This window comes from Telopea speciosissima, chromosome 9, assembly GCF_018873765.1.
Source record: "Telopea speciosissima isolate NSW1024214 ecotype Mountain lineage chromosome 9, Tspe_v1, whole genome shotgun sequence".
In the NCBI taxonomy this organism is placed as follows: Eukaryota; Viridiplantae; Streptophyta; class Magnoliopsida; order Proteales; family Proteaceae; genus Telopea; species Telopea speciosissima.
The window spans coordinates 41,670,011-41,690,840 of NC_057924.1; the positions used below are offsets into that span (position 1 = coordinate 41,670,011).

At 41.6% G+C, this 20,830-nt stretch overlaps 1 pseudogene; it reads right to left on the reverse strand.

The window, feature by feature from the left end:
• Window positions 1-9,595: 9,595 nt before the first annotated feature.
• LOC122638909 lies at window positions 9,596-18,851 on the reverse strand (annotated as a pseudogene).
• Between the last annotated feature and the right edge of the window lie 1,979 nt (window positions 18,852-20,830).

Sequence of the window (20,830 nt, forward strand, 5' to 3'; positions counted from 1 at the left end):
TGGGCAATCATGGGAAACCCTAAAAATTAAAATGGGGCGCCCATGGGACACCATGGGCTAACCCAGGGTGTGCAATACCCTAATTGGTTTATAATTGGTTTCCCTAAGGAACCATAGTTTTATACCTGGACCGTAGTTTGGCCTACAATTTGGTATCAGAGTCACCTTTCCCACCCATGAATATTGAATAATTAATGGATTAATATGATTGTCATGAGTGGGATGCAAGTTGGCACATGGGTGGTTATAATATGGTTGTTGTAACAACCTTCCCATGTGCACATGGGTAGTTACAAGGTTGTTGGTGTAACAACCTACCCATGTATGATGGATTTGATTATTGATTTATTTATTCCAATTATTGAAGCATGTATCCAAACAAATGATTATTTTTTTTTTAAATTTTAATCATGTGTTGGGGGGGGGGAACGTACGCTACCAAGCCTCTACGCACGCCCCTTCCCCTTTTCCCTGCCCATTTGCGTATTTTCCTTTTTTTTGGGCTGCTACCTACGGTGCCAGTCGCTTCTGCCTACGGTGCCATTGGCTACTGCCTATGGTGCCAGTCACTTCTACCTACGGTGCCAGTAGCTACTACCTACGGGAAAAACAAAATTTTTGGTTTTAAAGGAAGAAGATGGGTGAAGGGATCCCTCCCTCCACTCACTCGCAATTAAAATATGATTTTAATTTTTGAGTTTGGATGCATGTTATCACATGTGATGTGGTGATTCAATAATTGAGGAAATCCATGTTATTTTTAGTGTACTTGTTTTAATGCCCATGCATGAAATTATATTATGATGTGATTATGGGAATGGCATTCTAATAAATGGATGGATTATTTATGTATGTGATACATGGGGTTATGGGTGGATGTGATGCTTCTCTCTCTTTCTCTCTCTCCCCCTATCTTTTTTATAAATAAATGTACTCCACCCCATGGGCAGCCCAAATGGTGGGTTGGTTTCTCCATGCGGGGTTTCTTTATTATTATGGAAATGAAAGTGTATAGAAGTTTTCCTAGGTTTCCATTGTAATTTTAGAGGAGTTAGGACTCCCAGGGCATGTAGATGGTGATCCACATGTGGCGCTCAAAGCTTATGGAGATGCAAGTCATCTACTTTGAAGACGTGATCGGGCGGAGGAGATGATCGAGGCATGGCATCCATGGCATGATAAATGCACCCAAAATTATTAGTTTTATTTTTATTGGGAGGTATCTTTAATTGCTTCTGATAAAAATGCCACCATCCCATAATCACTTTTAATTAATATTGATTAATTATGTTGTTTAAATCTATCCATGTATGTGAGAGTTGCTTAATCCCTCTTTAATCATAATACATGTATGATATGGACTAGTCTTAATCGGTAGACATGACCATGGCCTCCTATTGAAGATAAATGTAGAGATTGTGTGATATGCCCTGCATACGCCAACAGGACATTGCCAGGACCACTGTCACATACTTATCTATATTTACCTCTATCTAGATACGTTAGGGTATGGATAGTGAGAGGGCACTGCGACAGTGGGCCATTTTTCATGATTCCATGATTTTAACTAATACAATAGGTAAGTATATGACTTGGGTGTATGTCAGCCGACAGGAACTGGACATGGCACCCAGGTGGCCAAAAATATTGGAAGCCCATGAGGCAGACAGTCTAGTCCATACTACCACTGTGTGTATAATGACTCCCGACAGGGTAAGTTATGCATGCAAGGGTTGTAGGAATCCAATTCATCTTTTGGGTTATGAGGGAAACCCAAATAATGAAAGACCATTGATGTGTGTGTGCTCAATTTATTAATTACAATGGTTATTAATTAGCCTGTGGTTATTTACTTGTGCATATGTAGATCTTTATACAATGGCTGCCGTTAATTCCAACCTTTTGACACTCATTAGCGAATACAAACTTAATGGTACAAACTATGTCGATTGGTACCGGAGCATTAAGTTGCTTCTGACTGCTGAAGGACTGTATACAGTTCTAGATGAATAAGTTCCTCCTCAACCCGACCCAAACAATTTTGAGGCAAATGAAGAGATGCAGGAGTTCCTCATGAGGGATTCCAAGGCGTCACTTTATATCCTAGGATCGTTGGAAAAGTCAGTTTTGGACTCGGTCAAGGATATACCCACTACTGGGGGTAAGATGGATAAACTTGCTGAATTGTTCAACAGGCAATTGACACACGCCCATTCTGATGTGGTGAGTCAAATCCACAACACCAAGATGTCCCAGGGGACTCCAGTGATGGATCATGTAATGAAAATGATCAATCTGTTTGAAAAATTAGAATCTATGGGGACTGATTTCAACATGCGATACAAGATCGATGTGATCTTAGCGTCACTCACTTCTGCCTATGCACCCTTTAAGATATCCTACAAGATGTCTGATAAGGAGATGGAGCTCACCGAGCTTGCTAATGCACTAGTAGAGGCTGAAACGTCCTTGAAAAAGGACAAGGCTGAGATCAATGCAACTGAGGCAAAGCCTTCTTCAAGTGGGAAGAAGAAGAAAAAGGGAAGTAAGGGTAAGACCTTGAAACCCAAGGGTGGGAAGTCTGGCAATAAAGGCAAAGGCAAGTGCTTCTATTGCAAGAAGGATGGTCACTGGAAAAGGAACTGTCATGCTTACCTGGATACTATGAAAGACAAGAAGCCGGATGAAACTGAGGCTACTAAAGAAGGTACATGTGATGTTCATGTTCTTTATGAGTCTAATTTGTCTTTTGAACCGACTAATTCTTAGTTGGTGGATAGTGGTTCCACTGTTCACATTTGCAATGATTTGTAGGGGTTCAAGGAGACAAGGAACCTGGAAAGAAATGAGGTGCGTCTTTGGATGGGCACTGGAGCTGAGACCATGGCATTAGCCGTGGGAACTTTTATTTTGCATTTTAGTTCTGCTTGTTTAATTTTAAAGAATTGCTATTATGTACCCTCTTTTAAGAGGAAGATAATCTCAGTTTCAAAACTTGTTTTGGATGGATATAGTTTTTTCTTTAATACTAAGTTAATTATTGATTCTAATAATTCTTTTGTGGCATCTGGATATATGCAAAGTGGTTTGTACTTCCTAGATTACCCTATTAGAACAAATATGGTTTCGAAAGTTGATTTGAAACGGAAAGTAGCTCCAGTGAACTCAACATATCTATGGCATCTAAGATTAGGTCATATTAATGTGGACCGAATCAGTAGATTGGTGAGGGATGCCCCCTTAGAGAGTCTGAGGGTGGAACCATTCCCAACCTGTGAGTCATGCCTTCAGGGCAAAATGACCAAGAAACCCTTTAGCAATAAAGGTACTAGAGCCACACATCTGTTTGAGTTGATACATACTGATGTGAGTGGACCCATAAACATACAAGCGAGGTATGGGTATGAGTATTTTATTACTTTCACCGATGATTACTCTAGATATGGATACATATACTTGATGCGTAGAAAATCGAAAGCCTTTGATAAATTCAAAGAGTTCCAAACCGAGGTCGAAAGACAGCTCGATAAACGCATCAAGTCCTTACGATCAGATCGTGGAGGCGAGTATCTATTGAATGAATTTAAAGAATACCTTATATCGCAAGGGATAGTTAGTCAACTAACTAATCCAGGAACACCACAACAAAATGGTGTATCCGAACGACGCAATCCGGACGATGCTCACTTGTAGTGAGCTGCCTCTCTCTTTCTGGGGGTACGTTTTAGAAACGAAAATTTACATCTTGAATAGGGTTCCATCCAAGTCTGTAGCTAAGACACCCTTTGAGTTGTAGAGTATTCAACATCTTAGGGTATGGGGTTGCATAGCACATGTGCGAAAGCAACAGACAGACAAATTGGAGTCCAGGACTTCAAGATGCCATTTCATAGGCTACCCCAAAGGCATGATAGGATATTATTTCTATGACCCAGTTGACCAAAAGGTCATAGTAAGCAAACACGTCACATTTCTAGAGGAAGAAATGTTGACCAAGAGGTCCGAATCTGTAGTCATTAAAGAGTTATCAGATAACTCAGAAACGTCACTTCCAGAAGTGAGACCAATTGACATACCCGCTGAAATACCAACACCTGAAGAACCTCGACACAGTGGGAGAACTATTAGACCACCCACTAGGCTAACTCTTCTAACTGAAGAGGAAACTGTGGAAGAGTTCCACATGGTATTGGTTGAATCAGATGATGATCCGATGACATATTCTGAGGCTCTTAAGGATGTTGATGCCACTAGGTGGCTAGAGGCAATGCGCTCTGAGATCGATTCGATGCATTCCAATAAGGTCTGGACTCTAGTCGATCCACCAGCTGGCGTCAAGCCAATTGGATGTAAATGGATCTTCAAGAGGAAGAAGGGCGCTAATGGAAAAGTCGAAAGGTTCAAAGTGAGAGTGGTGGCAAAGGGCTATACCCAGAAAGAGGGTATAGACTATGAGGAAACCTTTTCACCAGTGACGATGATGAAATCCATCAGGATTTTATTGGCAATCGCCGCACATTTGGATTTTGAGATCTGGCAGATGGATGTGCAGACTGCATTTCTGAATGGATTTCTCCAAGAGGGAATCTACATGCAACAGCCAGAGGGGCTCTCTTCCTTGGAGGAAGAAAGAAAGGTGTGCAAATTGCAGAGGTCCATTTATGGACTGAAGCAGGCTTCCAGAAGCTGGAACATCAGGTTTGATCAATCAATCAAATCATTTGGTTTTGATCAAAACATGGATGAACCATGCGTTTACAAGAAGATCAGTGGGAGGGCAGTATGTTTTCTTGTTTTATACGTAAATGACATATTGCTGATGGGTAACGATATAGGATTCCTTTCATCAGTAAAACAATGGTTATCCACAATATTTTCGATGAAAGACCTTGGTGAAGCTAGTTATATCCTTGGGATTAAACTCGTAAGAGATCGCCAGAAAAGGATGCTAGGCTTGTCACAGGCTACCTATATAGACAAAGTCCTTGCCAGATTTAGCATGGAGAACTCCAAACGGGGAAGTGTCCCTTTTCGATAGGGAGTCTTATGTACGCCATGTCGTGTACGAGGCCGGACATTTGCTATGCAGTAGGTATTGTGAGTTGTTACGAGTCTAATGAGTGGATGTGTCATTGTGTGGAGGAGTACAAAACAGAAATCTACAGCTGATCCCAATTTTTATGAACACCTTGCATCATATGATGCGGCTAATAAGGTGTTTGGATTAGGAAGTTCCTAACGTTTTTGGAGTAATCCCTGATCTTGTTGAAGGCCCTATTCCCCTGTTATGTGACAACAGAGGAGCCATTGCACAAGCTAAGGAGCCTAGGGCTCATCAGAGGAACAAGCACGTGCAGCGGAAGTATCATTTCATCAGAGAGATTATCCAGTAGAGCGACGTGAGTATCTCCAAAGTAGACACAACTGAAAATGTGTCAGATGCCATGACAAAGGGTTTGTCTCCTGGAGTGTTTGAAAAACACATGGAGGGCATGGGTTTAAAATGTATGGGAATTGGCTTTGATGTACAAGTGGGAGATTGTTGGATATGTGTGTCCATCAAACTCGATTCAGTCCGGTTCAACCCGGTTTACCTTTGTATTGAACTTTTATACATTTTAGTTTAATATTATCACATGTGATATAAACTTTTTGAGCATTATGTGTCCGTAAGTTATAGTTAAAATGGTAGTCACGACTAGGGTTTGGGCTGGGCACCCTTATCATATGGTTGTCGCATTGGGTATGCCTAGACATGTGATGTCAGGGTACGAATGCGAGTACTCATATGTTGATGTTTGTATTGGCGAAGAATCTGCTTTGTCGATTCCCTCATGTATTACTGCCAGATGTAGGAAGGGATAGACATGTGTCACCGACATCCTTTTGCCTGAGAGAACCTTGTCACTGCAAAGTGTGACCGCATTCTTTGGTTCATCTATGATTGAGACTCAAGCGAGTCAAAGCGGGTGTTCTGGGAATGCGTGAACGCTTTGTGAGTGAAGGAGTTACTTAACATGGTTACCACTACCCAATTGGGGAACACCAAGATAAAAATTGTCTGTGTATGGTCGGATCGGAATCTGGATCCAGTGCCGTGTTGAAAATGGTTTTGCAAAAATCTATTTTACATAAAATAATAGATTATTTATAATTATTTGAACAAAGTGTTTTATCGAGTTTTGCGGGACCCGATCAGATGCACGGACGCTCTTATATGGACATGTACTATAGATTGGGGTTTGGCAGTACATGTGTACATGCCCTAGATTCCATAATGATGGTGCTGATTAGTGGGGGGAGGGTTGTATATGATAATTTATTATCATATAGAAAGTTATTTGGAATTTACTATTTTAATTGGTTCTTTATTTAATTAATGGATATGGTGATAATTATAATTATCCATAAATATTAAATAAAGTAATTAATTAGTATTTTTTCTATTAGATTCTACTTCTTTCCCTTTTAGAAGCACTTTGAGTTTAAACAGAACTGCCAAACAAAGAGAGAGAGAGTCAGACTCTTAAAGGGATTAAATCTTATCCATTTAGGGTTTTTAATTAAACCCTGACATTATATAAAGGGGACCAAAAACGCAGAGGGGGTAGGGCTCCACGTTTTTGCCTGGCCCCCTCTTCTGCTTTTTGGTCTCTCTCTCCCTCTTTGAGATCTCTTCTTCTTCTAGTTTCTCTCATCTGTGTTTGAGAGTTAGGGTTTGTGAAACCCTACATCTGTGCTGAAGAATTTGATAGCATCTAGGATTGGCTTGAAGAACCTTGGTAGCACCATTGGAGGTTCAGATCTGTTTGCTTGGAGTGCTTACTGGAGGAAGAACCACTGTCCATTGGAGGAGCAACACTTGAGGCTCACTAGGTTAGCAGTTCTTTATTAATTCCTTCAGTTTATTGATTATTAAAATTTTTGGGATGCGAAAGAAACTCGAATCGATTTATTTCCGTTGTGCATTCGAGTATGGGATGGATCCCTCTTGCCATGTGATGGATTAGAGATGTTGTTTCTCTATCCTTAATGTGCTCTATAATTGCGTGGGACACATGAGGGAAGGAGAAACCTTAACAGGGTTGCACCAGGGTTCCCATGGGCAACCATGAGAAACCCTAAAAATTAAAATGGGACGCCCATGGGGCACCATGGGCTAACCCAGGGTGTGCAATACCCTAATTGGTTTATAATTGGTTTCCCTAGGGAACCATGGTTTTATCCCTGGACCGTAGTTTGGCCTACAGTTAACAGCTTTACCCATTACAGTAGATTGATTTCAAAATCGTAGGAGTCACATTTCACACTATAATAAGAAGTTCAAATCCACAAGGACATATCCTACTCCTCTACTTCCAAATTTTGTACTTCCATCTTACTTCCATGACTTCTCACTACGCCACTTGGCCTGACAGTCATCCAACGGCTGAGATTAAAAGAATTCAAAATATTTTGAAAACTTCATCACATCGTGCTTGAACCACGTTAGACCCAAAAATAAACCTACCCGACCGGTTCAAACTCACTCAAACCAACCCACCACCACCACCACCGCAGCCAAAGTGCAGGATGCAGTGTCGGGGTTGATTCAGTGAAGAAGGTTACGGAGGGGTGAGGAAGAGGCCGTGGGATCGGTGGTCGGCTGAGATTCGTGACCGTGTAGGGCGGTGTCAGCACTGGCTTGGCAAGTTCAATACGGCTGAAGAGGCGGCGAGGGCTTACGATGCAGCGGCGAGGAGACTCAGGGGGTCTAAGGCTCGGACTAATTTTGAGATCCCTTCTCTGTTACCGAACTTTTCTCCATCATCGTCATCTTCATCCTCCGCTTCTTCGTCGCCTTTGGGTAAGAGCAAGTCACGTTCAGGTAGTAAGGGAAAGGCTAGCCGGTGTAAGAGTAACAGAGCATGTGCCGTGGTCACTTCTGTCGCTCATCTCTTTAGTTCCACTGCCACTGCTACTGCTACTGTGAGTGATGAAAGAAGAAATCTTGGTAAGATAGAGTTGGATTTGGAGTTAGGTGTGGGTTTCTCGAATATCAAGGCAGGACCTTGTGCTCTTTCAGTTTTCCTTTTTTGTTCTTTTTTAGGGTTTTGGAAGTAGTCCGTGTAAATCGAAGCAAAATCCATGGAGGGTGGTGGCCGGTGTAAATCGAAGGAAAGAGTGATTTCTTCAGTGCCAGCAGCTTTTCAACCATTATCTCAAGCTGCTTCTGTGATTCACCTCTCCTTTGGAGTTCCATCAGATGCATACCCAACATTAGATCCCTCTCTCTCAATTTCTTCTCTGTCTTTTCCTTCTCTAATCTCAACCGTTCCAGCTTCTTCTGGATCGAACTCAGTTCCTCTACAATAGATGCATCAAGTGATCAGATGATTCTCCTTATCCGAATCGCCTGCCGGCGAGATCTCTATCCATTTAGGCTTGGAATTCATCTTCAATTGATCATCGAGTGGATCTACTAGAAAATTCCTCGGCTGCAAGGGTCTCGGTTGATTTTCGGCCGAAGATTTTGAGGTCCGACGACTGGAGATTGATAGGATAACAGTTCTTTTATGATTTTGGGTTTAGTTTGAGTGAAATGGGTTTGGGTTGATGAGTCAAACCGATCGGGTGGGTTTAATTTAGGGTTCAAGGTGGTTCAAATAATCATCTTATATGTTCTTTAAAATATTTTGAGTTTTTTTAATCTCAGCCGTTGGATGACTGTCAGGCCAAGTGGCGCAGTGAGAGATCATGGAAGTAAAACGGAAGTACACAATTTGGAAGTAGAGGAGTCAAATCCCATAAAGTATAAACTAATGAAATAGGTAATTCCACTCAGGTAACCGCATGACACGTAAATACCTGTTCCTGGAAAAGGCCCTGCGAGCAGCATCGACGACAAGTTCCACATCCTCGGCAGTGGCTGCTGGAATATCCCCTGAAACAGTCCCCAACTCCAAGAAGAAGAAGAGAAGTAGGGATGCAAATACAATCAACAAAATATCTGTCTCCCATCTTCTTCTGAAGATTTTCTCTAGAAAGAATGATGTCTGATGTGGAGAGATGGAAGAAGAAGAAGGAAGAATACAAAGGAAATCGAGGAATGAGGCTTTAGGGAGGAGAGGGAGAGAGAGGTTCGTTTTCTTTAAGACGTGAGAGGGACTGGAGATTGGGAGATTGGAGAGGGAAAGGGAAAGAGAAGGTCCCACGATTAGATATTTTTTTTTTTTTGGAAAAATTACATGACGGCATCTTAAGGTTTGTATTAAATACAGAGCAATCCCTTGTATTTTTAAGTTATATAGCCACACCCCCTGAGTGGAAGATGAGTGAACGGTGTTAAATAATACATTTAAAATACTAACTTTGCCCTCTTTTACTATCCTATTAAAATTTAGTGAGAAATTCCAACTTTGCCCTTTTCTAAGATTGTAAACTAAAACCTGTATGACAAACCCTTTTTACGGTTATCTTCTTCCCCAAATTTGAAGTTACCTCCATCGCTGATCTGCAACTCCTCCGCGCACAGGTATTCATTTATACATCTATGCCGTCTCTCCCTCATCTCTTCTCCCTCTGTTCTCTCTCGGATTTCTTTTCTCTGCTCTCATTAGTTGTGCCTCTTCCAAGCAGGGCCTGGAAGCTTCCGGTCCCGCAAGATAGAGTCGTAGAGGAGCTTCAAGTGTTCGAGATCATGCAGGCAATCGGAAATGCATCTGATATTCGCCTGGAGGCTGGCTCGTGTGCTCAGTGCCGGAATGCAGGTTGGATCAAGTGGAAGGATCCGATTGCAATCGGCAATGGACTCTGCAATTCGGCCGGCGGCCCTGTAGGCAGAAGCTCTGTGCATGTAGCATCACGCAAGGAAACCCTATGGGGTTCCTCGGCGATTATCGACTATCTTGGAGAAGAGCCTGATGGACTCCGAGTAGAGGCCTGCGTCTAAGGCTGCAAGCGCCGCTGTGCGGCGGCGGAGGAGGAGCTTGATATGAACAAGGAGTTGTGCGACGCACTCGGACTCCGACGGTGGTGGCATCGTCGGTGGATCACCGTAGCTAAAATCACTGCTGGCAGCAACGTTGGCAAACGAGAAGCTGTCATCAGACCAACACATGCTTTCCTTCTTGAACGCTGCTGAAGCTAGACGTTTTCCTCCATCAACCCAAGATGGCAACAAGCTTGACCCACAACCAAGTACCTGCATTGCCAAAAAAAACAGAGAGAGATGATGATGAGCAACATAAAACGACTCCATTCCAATGAATTTGACATTCTCAATAGGGTTTTATTTGAATAACAATATTCTGTAAAAAAAAGGTACATAAAACAGGAAAATGAGTGAGAAACAGGGAATTACCTCCATTGCCCTTCGTTCTCGCAGCTCTTACAGAGACCAACCATGACCTTCTTCAGGTCCGAAACAGAGAAGCATTTGAAAGTGGGGTCTTTATCTATCGTAAAGGAGCTTCACCCTTTCCCTCGACAGTTGCTGGATCGCATGGTCGGAAGAGAGAGACGATTCTTCGGACTCCTTACAATGACTAATAAGGGTATATTAGTCATTTTAAAGCATGAATAACCAACACGAGAATAATATAACAGATTGGGGCTGACTGTAACAACTAACCAAAACATTCAGGGGGTGTGGGTGTGGGTGTATAATTTAGAAACACAGGGGGTTGTTCTGTATTTAGTATAAACCTTAGGAGGTGATAATGTAATTTTCCCTTTTTTTTGGTAAGAATGAGATTCGATAGATTTACTGTCATAAAAAACAATTTTAAAAATTAAGAAAAAATAAAATAAAAAAAAGCTAAGGGTACCTAAGATTATGAAATTATAAGAAAAAATAACATTAGGATTAAGAATTGAAGAATGAAATTTTAAATAAGAATAAAGGGTAGAATAGGTAACTGAAAGATTTGCCACAACGTGCTTTTATATAATAGTATGATATATATATAATGTAGTTTCGCATGTAGTGTAATGACATGCCAAGGGGATGGGGGACATGGTAGGCTTTATGCATGCATCTATACTTTGAAAATCATTTTGAAATGTTTTGGTAGCACTTCCATATGACCAAAGGATGTTTTCAGCCAAAAAAAAAAAAACATTATAGTGGTATGAAATTATAAGTATTTTAAAAATCGACATCATAATGGCGTGCCAAGAATTTGAAAATTTCATACATAAGTCTAAACCATTACAGTAATATTGACATGGCAATGGTCTAAGTACAACCCTGGAATTGGGGGGAAAATACCCTAATTTGTGCACAATTCGTAAAAATGTATCAACATATCGTTAAGCAACATAATAAACTCTATAATAATGATCGAAAAAGGTGGAGAGATAAAAATACATTTTGGGGCTCCAGATGGGCTTGATGGAGAAATTTTAGAGAATTACGACACTTCTGTGGCGATCCTAGAACAGTTCGGCACTTCTCGGATCAATAATGGAGGAGAGAGAAAATCCAATTTTTAGGTTAATAACTGGCATATGTGGATATTATCGATACTTCTACAACAATTCTGGGCTTCACGGTCAAAGTTGACAGGAGAGAGAAAATTAATCTTTTGGTGCCAATTGGATATTTTGGAGATTTTTGACACTTCTAGGAAAATCCAAGAGTAATTCAACACTCTTGTGAGATCTTGAGAATTTTTGGGGATTTCTCGCTCTCATAGGCTTTTTACGGGATTCCTCTAGGATTTATTCTTTCTCTAGGGTTTCTTGGCTTTCCAAGGGACTATCGGGGGGAAATAGATCCTAGACCTGAAGGCTCAGAGAGAAGGCATCAGAAAATCAGTTTTTTGAATCTTGAAGGTGTTTTCCTCTCTTATTCACTTCTGCGAGATTCCGCTGGATTCAGATCTTCTCCAAGGTTTCTTGAGTATGATCGGTTCCTTTTGTCTTCTTGTTTGCACCTGTAGGGGCCAGGTTGTGTAATCAATGTCTTCCTCCTAAGAACTATTAAGGGACTAAGCCGGCGAGAGATTAGAGCTCTAAAAGTTTAAAGAGTTCTTAAGAGAGGAAGAGAGGTTGAGGTGCGTTGAACTGAGAATTAAAGACCCCTATTTCTAGATAGGTGAGGAAAAGGAAGCACCCCCAATCCTCCAAATGGAGGTTTGGTGGTACTCCCAAACCACCATTTGGTGAATGGTGGTTTGGCGGTGTCCCCTATTTTTGAAGGAGATGTTGTATCTCAATGGCTTACAAAGTGTGTCCAGGTCGAAGGCATTACCTACAATAGATAGGGACTACTAAAAGTGTCACCATGACGAAGCTCATCATAGCTAATGATATCAAGATCCAACAAGGTCTAAGCCAAGATAATTGGAATAATATCACACTGGCATTTGAGTTGTTTGACCACATCAATGATAACAAGTGTAGCATCTCACCTACCAGTTCAAGGTAGGTACTAAGAAATAACAAAAAAGAGAAAGCCATTGTCACGAAAAATGATATACCCTTTGCTACCAATTGAGTGACGAAAAAACTACTCAATCGGAGCATGGAAGTCAAGATAATCCTTGACCATGAGCTCCTTTAGTTCCCAATTAGTTAAACTAAAGTAGTTCATGATCTCTTGGGAATGATCACGACATGAAACAACAGCCTTCAACTGATCTTCACCTTTTGGATCTCACAGATGGGATGATGATGGTACTTGTAGATGCTGAATTTTGTCACCTCCCCAGCAATGACGACAATCGGACGCAGATGACTGGAAGTGCCCCTGAAAACCAAGGCCATGGCTTCTTGCAGCCGGGACGGTGCCATCCTCTCTCCACCAGAAGCTGAAGTTCATATTCAATGATGAGGTCGTCACTATCTTGTCCTGAAATATAAACATGCTTGCCAATGTAGAGGCTATCAAAGAACCAGATTCTCAACTAGCTAGTTTTCAGTTCGACACTACGTGTGCCACATACCCGGTACAACCCCTGAGGGAGAAGCTTCCTCTTACCCATCTGAACAGTCACAATGTAGCAATCCTGAACATGCTTAAGAAAATGGGGTATTTTCTGGGTATGGGCTTGGGAAAGTCTCACCAAGGAATGTTAGAGGTCATACTACCTTCTCACAACAAAGAGAACTATGGTCTAAGTTATACCCCAACCAAAGAGGACTCTCCAAATGGGTCTAGAAAGAGAAACAGAAGAGGAGCAAAGGTTAGTTAAAAAGCTATACAAAGAGGTACCCGAAAAGTACAAGAGGGTAAAGAAGTCAAAGAACGCAACTGTAAACACCATTACATCTTATCCTACAACTCTCAACAGATATTTCATCGAAGAAGGGGATACCCTCCCTTATTATGGATTTAATGAACCATGGTACGATGAAATTTCTCAACAACTAATGCCAGGTCTTGAAATCTTCTTTACAGATCAAATGGACTGGTTGGAGATCCTTCAAGAAGATCATGTGGACTCCAACAAAGACTGACAAGAAGAAGCGACTTCTTTCCAACTTGAAGACCTATTTGAAGGAGTGATTGCAATGTTAGACATCCCTGAAGATTGGAATCCAAATCCATAGGCAATCATTTACCTAGCTGAAGGAGCTATACCAAATTGGACCCAATTTTTAGAGTACCACTTCTACGAAGGCGTCGACAGTTCTAGTCCTAGTCCTAGTTTACATTTCAGCTCTTCTAATTCCAGTTTTGAGTATGAGTCCGAGTCCGAGTCCAGTTCTTCTTCTAGTTCTTCTGAGTCCATGTCCGAGTCTGATGTAGACCTTGAGTTTGATTTCAATGAATTACTTTTTTCTGGTTACAATGTGCCTCTTCTTGCTCACAAATGGGGATGAAATGTTCAATGATCCTCTACCTACTCTCCTAAAAATAATACAACAAAATAAAGAAAAAAGAGCTCAGCCAATCCCTAAGAGCTTTAAAATCATCAATTTAGGATCATCAGAATTGCCAAGAGAAATAAAAATCGGCTCAACTTTTAATGAACAAGAGGTCCAACCTCTAATTGAACTCTTAAAAAAATGCATGGAAGTGTTTGCATGGTCCTTCGAGACATGCCTGGAATTGACACCAGTATTGTCACACACCATCTATCTTTATACCTTGGAATAAAACCGGTAAAGCAAAAAATGAGATGGGTGAGACTGGAATGGATCTTAAAAATCAAAGAAGAAGTTACTAAACAACTTGAAGCAGGATTCTTAGAAGTGATGGAATACCCTTGAATGGATGGCCAACATTGTGCTGGTACCCAAGAAAGACGCACGAGTTTGAATGTGTGTAGACTTTAGGGACCTTAACAAAGCAAGCCCAAAAGATGACTTTCGCATACCTCACATCGACATACTCATAGACAATATGGCTAAGCATGCCCTTTTATCCTTTATGGACTGGTTCTCAGGGTATAACAAATCAAGATGGCACCCGAAGACATGCAAAAGACATACTTCATAACTCAATGAGGAACATATTGTTACAAAGTAATGCCGTTTGGACTTAAGAATGCCAGGGCAACTTATCAAAAAATGGCAACCACCATTTTACATGATCTAATGCACAAAAAGGTCGAGGTCTATGTCGACAACATGATCGTCAAGTCAAAAGAACATGAGGGACACGTTGAAGCCTTAAGAAAATTCTTTGAACGAATTAAGACATGCAAACTAAGGCAAAACCCCCAGAACTGTGTATTTGGAGCCACAGCTGGAAAACTCTTAGGGTTCATAGTCAGCCACAAGGACATTGAAGTCGACCCCACCAAAATTAAGGTGATTATAGACATGCTACCACCTAAAACTGAAAAAGAATTCAGGGGTTTTCTCGAAAGAATACAATACATCAGTCGATTCATTTCTTGGTTAACCATGGTGTGTGAACCAATCTTCAAGTTACTCAAGAAGAACGAGCCAAAGGAATGGAATGAGCAATGCTAGACCGCGTTCAATACAATAAAAGAATACTTGACCAACCCACCGGCATTGGTACCCTCGATATCTGGCAAACCCCTACTATTGTACCTATCCATAACAGACACTGCCATCGGAGCAATACTAGCACAACATCAAGAAGATAGCAAGACAGAAAAGACCATATACTATTTGTGCAAGATATTTTTGGGCTATGAGACTAGATATACAGCACTAGAGAAAGTCTGCGTAAGTCTGATCTGAGCCACAAGGCGGTTGAGGTATTACATGATAACTCACCAAGTGTTTCTGATCTCGACGATGTATCCAATCAAATATCTATTCGAGAAACCTACCTTAAAAGGAAGATTAGCATGATGGTTGCTCTTATTATCAGAATTCGATGTCAATCATGTGACTCAAAAGTCAATCAAAAGATGAGCAATCGCTGATCACTTATCAGCACACCCAACCCTTAAAACCAGACCATTGAAAGACATATTCCCTAATGAGGATATTGCACAATTGGAACCAGAAAAAGCCAATACAATCTGGCAATTACTATTTGACAGAGCAGCCATTCACAAGGATTGTGGAGCCGGCATACTATTGATTACCCTGATGGAACCCGTATGCCCTGGGTATTTATGTAAAATTTTGAGTGCACCAACAACATGGATGAATACGAAGTTTGCACCATAGGTCTTGAGGCTGCCTTATCAATAGGACTCAAGAGATTGGAAGTCTATGGGGACTCCTCCTTGGTCATATGCCAAATGCAAGGGAAATGGAAAACTAAAGATGAGAAGCTAATTCCCTATCAAGAACATATTGAGTCACTATCTAGGAAATTTGAAGAGATTACTTTCTTCTACTTACCAAGAGATAATAATCGGTTTGCTGATGCACTAGCCACTTTAGCATCCATGGTTGAAATGGAATCCAAAACAAAAGTACATCCATTTTCAATCAACTTAAGACATCAACTAGCACATGTCAATCATATCCATGCCTTGATGGTTGATGGAAGACCATGATATGCAAGCATAGTTGTAAGTACCGTGGTCCTCGCCATGACAGGGTTTTTGTAGCCTTATTCGCGATGAAATATTAATATGAATAGTATAATTATTTAGTAAAATGACATCGGGGGATTGGGATCATGCATCAAAATATATTAAAATGATGTGAAGTTGTCACCTAGGGTTGGGACCTAGGACCCATTAAGTGTAGCCCTATCCGTTGTGAACGGAATCGGGCTATGTGACTCCGTATGGTCCGACCAGAGGTTCTAGGTAAGGGGTCAGGTTACGAGTGTGGGAAGGTGTTAGGCACCCACCTCGCCCCGCCAAAATCGGTCTCTCTGTAATAGATGCTACAAAATGACAAGCTACTCTCTCTCTTTTATTACGGGGGGAAACACTATGAACTACATTATGATTGCATTATATCCACAAAATGTACATAAAATCGATAAAATATGAAAGGACTACATTGATTTGATAAAAATACAGTAATTCTACCTGTAGAAATGTATTCCCTTAGCTCAGGGGAGACGGACAAACAGAGCAACGATACTCCTTGGACAAGGTGACAACTCTCATGGATGGCTTGTTTATGGATAATCTGACAGAATAACGGCTGTACTAAAAGGGTTTCAGTTGTTATCCGTACACTAACGGGATAACAAGCATGTAGGGAATGGGATCGCCTTTGTTTAGGAGGGTAATCGAAGGATCTACCCTCGCATGGAAACCCCACTTAGACACACACTTACGGCGAGAAATCGGGGTGGAAGAAAAGAAAAGAGGGTGAAAAATCGCCTCTAGAGGGTCTCCTACCCGAAAACCCCCTTGCCTTTGGGGGGTGGGGGACCCTCCAATTTATAGGGCCAGAAAAGTCCTCCATGGCGCCATGGAGATGTCCATGGTGCCGCGGGGGACTTTTCCACGGAGTCGTGGGTGACGTCAGCAGGCTGATGTCACACCCCTTCGCGGCGCTGTGGAAAAAGTACAGTGGTGTCGTGGTGGGTCCCCACGGTGCCGTGGAAATGTCCACGGCGCCGTGAGGGCGCAGTGACAATTTTTTCTATTTTGGGCCTTAAATGGGCTCCTCCAGTATTGGGGTTTTGTCTGGGCCTGTGGGCTTTCTTTTCAGGGCTTCTAGCGGGACCGTCGTTGTTGGGGAAGGTGAGCAGTACCTCCTTCAGCATTTGGTAAAAAGGTCTTATATGTCATTTTAGGGATGTTAGGGAGATTTGGTTTAGATGTAGGGACAAGAGTCCTTCTTGAGAGAGCTACCGATGTCTGTCTGTGTCCTGTTGTCATCATCACCGGAGGGTGACAAAATTCAGTGTCTACAATAGTAGATTTCATCAAGGAAGGACGATACCCTAAGGATGCTATGACCAAGGAAAAATATTTCTTGAGGAGATACGCTACATAATTCATTCTATTGGAAGATATTCTATACAAGAGGTTGTAGGACAAATTACAACTATTATGTGTTGATGAAGAACAGTCAAAACTAGTCATGGATCAAATCCACCCAGACATATGTGGGCCGCCTCACATGAATGCAAGGATGATGGCCAAAAAGATCCTTAGACTAGGGTATTACTAGAACGCCATGGAAATCGACTATGTACAATACAGGAGGAGGTGTCACAAGTGCTAGACATTCGGCAATATCTTACATACACCACCATCAGAGTTGCACACTCTAAGTTCTCCCTGGCGCCACTTGGGGTATCGATGTCAACGGCCAAGTGGTCCCTAAGTCTTCCAATGGTCATGAGTACATTCTAGAAGCCATCGACTACTTCACCAAGTGGGTGGAAGCCCTATCCTATGCCAAGCTAATGGTAGCCAAGGTGGCTAAATTCATAAGCCATAACATCATGTGTCGGTATGGAGTCCCTCACGAGCTCATATCAGATCAAGAGTCACACTTTAGAGGAGAAGTGAGGAAACTATGTGACAAGATGAACACTCAAAGGCACACATCACCCTCGTACAGACCTCAAACTAATGGTGCAGTAGAAGCCGCCAACAAGAATATCAAGAGAATAATACAGAAAATGGCCGACAAACACAATGATTGGGCCAACAAGTTGCCCCGTGCACTTTGGGCATTCAAAACATCCATCCGAACTTGACTGAGGCAACATCTTACTCACTAGTCTATGGAATGGAAGTAGTCCTTCCAGTCGAATTGGAGATACCCTATCTTCGGGTCATGATGGATAGCAAAATTCCAGAAGCGGAATGAATCTTGACAAGATTCCAAGAGCTAAACCTCATTGACGAAAAAAGAATGCGTGCCATCGATAACATAAAGAAATATCAATAAAGGATGATATAAACATTCAACAGGAAGGTAGTACCATGCCAACTATCGGTTGGTGATATCTAGTACTTAAGGAGCAACGAGCCCCCATACACGAACAACGAGGCAAATTCAGGCCCAATTGGAGTGGCCTATACATGATCAAGGAGATACTACCTGACCAAGCAGTATAAGTAGTGGATCTAGATGGAATTGAGCTCCCTTACTTAACAAACATGGATCAACTCAAGAAGTACTATGTCTAAAGCTTCCTAAATAATGGAACTACATTCGACCTAATCCCTTAAAAAACTTAAGGGTGCATAGGCATCTTGGTGAAATAACATCAGGATGGGTCACATCACAAAAAATAAAAAATAAAAAAAAAGATAATTGAAACCAGGTTAAGGTTCAATCACAAGTTCAAAGTTTGAGCCGCATCAATGTTAAAAAAAAGAAGGTACCAATACAAAACAAACAAAGTGAGGCACTATTCTTAGCAATTAAACATTCTAATAGATCAAATCCTCCGCCTTCTTCTACAACTTTGCAATCCTTACCTTCAGAACAATCGAATCATCTGTGTCTTCACCATCATCTTCTTCTACGTCCCTGGAACGCTTGAAGTCTCCTTCTGCTCCCATTTCAACCTCCTCCTTATAGTGTTATCTCTCTTATTTCCTTGAATTTTCACCCAATCCTCGTATTCAGCAGTCATTCCTTCATCATCAATAGCTCTTACGATATTTAGTATTAACTTTGATCATCATAAACTTGCAATGCTTCCCACCAGTTCCTTGTCCATCTATTCCGGTGGATAAAAATTCACCAAGTCCTCAGGTACATCTTGAGTCAGTCTATACTGTCGATGCAATCGATTAGGTATGTAGAAAGAAGTATGACCAAGCCCCATCAAACACACATAGTTACTTCTATAAGAATTCAATGCCGGTGCACTAACATCCCACCATGAGCACTGCCAGCAAATATCATTAGAAGAAATGTGGGATAAAGCATGCTCCCAAAAGTCCCATCGATGGTACTTTACTACCATCGAATAGAGACGATAGTGCTTGATCTTAAATTCTCCTCTCACTAGTTTCACAAACTGTAATCTCTCACGAAGCCAAACTTGCCATACAAATGATTATAAGGGTAAATCCAAATGCACGGCAAAGAAAAGAAAGGAAGAGAATTTACAAAGAAAGTACCTGCAGCAGGTATGGGCTAGCAGCAAAATCTCCACTACGAGGAGTATGACTCCCACTCAAGATATCCAACCCTCTCATTGTTTCCACCAAGACAGTAGAAACAATTTCACCACCCCGTTGGATTTGCTTAACGACCTCTACTAGTACAGGGGAAGCACCACAAGCACCAGAGTGCAGAAGGAATTGAGAAATCACATAAAATAGAAAGGCTCTCTTCCTACACTTCATGAAACCATGGTCACTCTTACGTTGGCCAGTAAAAAGGTGAATAATCGCAAGAACATCAATATGGTGACCATGCATAAAGTGGGGAAGACGTCCTCTCTCTAATCCAAAGAAGGACATGATATCTTTGGAATAGTCATCCTTCATAAGAGGATGTATCATAGCACCATGATGAGGAGAGAGAATGAATGCATGAAGTTCTTCATAAATCGGACATACCTTAGTAGTACCAAATTGGAACACGTGTACTTTAGGGATCTAATGGCAAGAGACTCCTCGAAGCAAGTCCCATGCAAGTGTCATGCTCTTCATACCCACCAAAGGTTGGAGATGCACCATCCCCAAGGCTTCACGGTCATCCCTTAGCATGGAATCCTCCATGAACTCAAAGCCTTGTCCATTGATTGGAAAATAATAGAAAATAGAAAAATAGAGAAGAAGAGAAGAAATTTTTGAGGATCCTGTCAAGGAATACACTTCGATGTCTAGCCTAGATGGTTCACTTTTGAGCAGTGCATTTTTACTGTCTAACTTGATCCGACAGTCAGTTATTGGTACTCGACATCTACAAGATTAACCTCGATGTCGAAGGATGCCCATTCAATCAATCGACAACAATTCCATGTCTATCCTATAATTTCATAGGTTATGACAACTTCATGCACTTTGGGCAGTCCGCACTGAACCAATGGGTCCCTGCCATCCCAACACGTCATCCTATATCCATAGGGCCACGATGGACCATCCCACATCGCCATGTACACGTACACCATATTTCAACCTATCAACTCAACCAATTGATCAAAAATCCAAGTTTGGATTAAAAATTAAATAAGTTAAAGTCATCCCAAAATATTTATAGGGCTCAAACACTTGAAACTGTTCATCATTCTTTAAAAAAAAAAAAAAAAAAAAACAAAACTAAAACTACTATCCTCCATCATCCTCGTCCTCATCGAACCCATCTCTGTCACCATTCCCCTCGTCACCGTTGTCATCATCATCCTCCTCACTCTCCTCCCTCTCATCTTTGACCCATACCCCATGACCACCAACGGGATCATCAATCTGGATTGCGGGAGATCTTGGCACAGGAACCTCCGCAGCTGGGGCAGGCTAGGTAGCAACTAAAGCCTCATCCCTCTCCTTCTGAAGTTGGATGACAGTCATCTCGTACCCCAAAATGT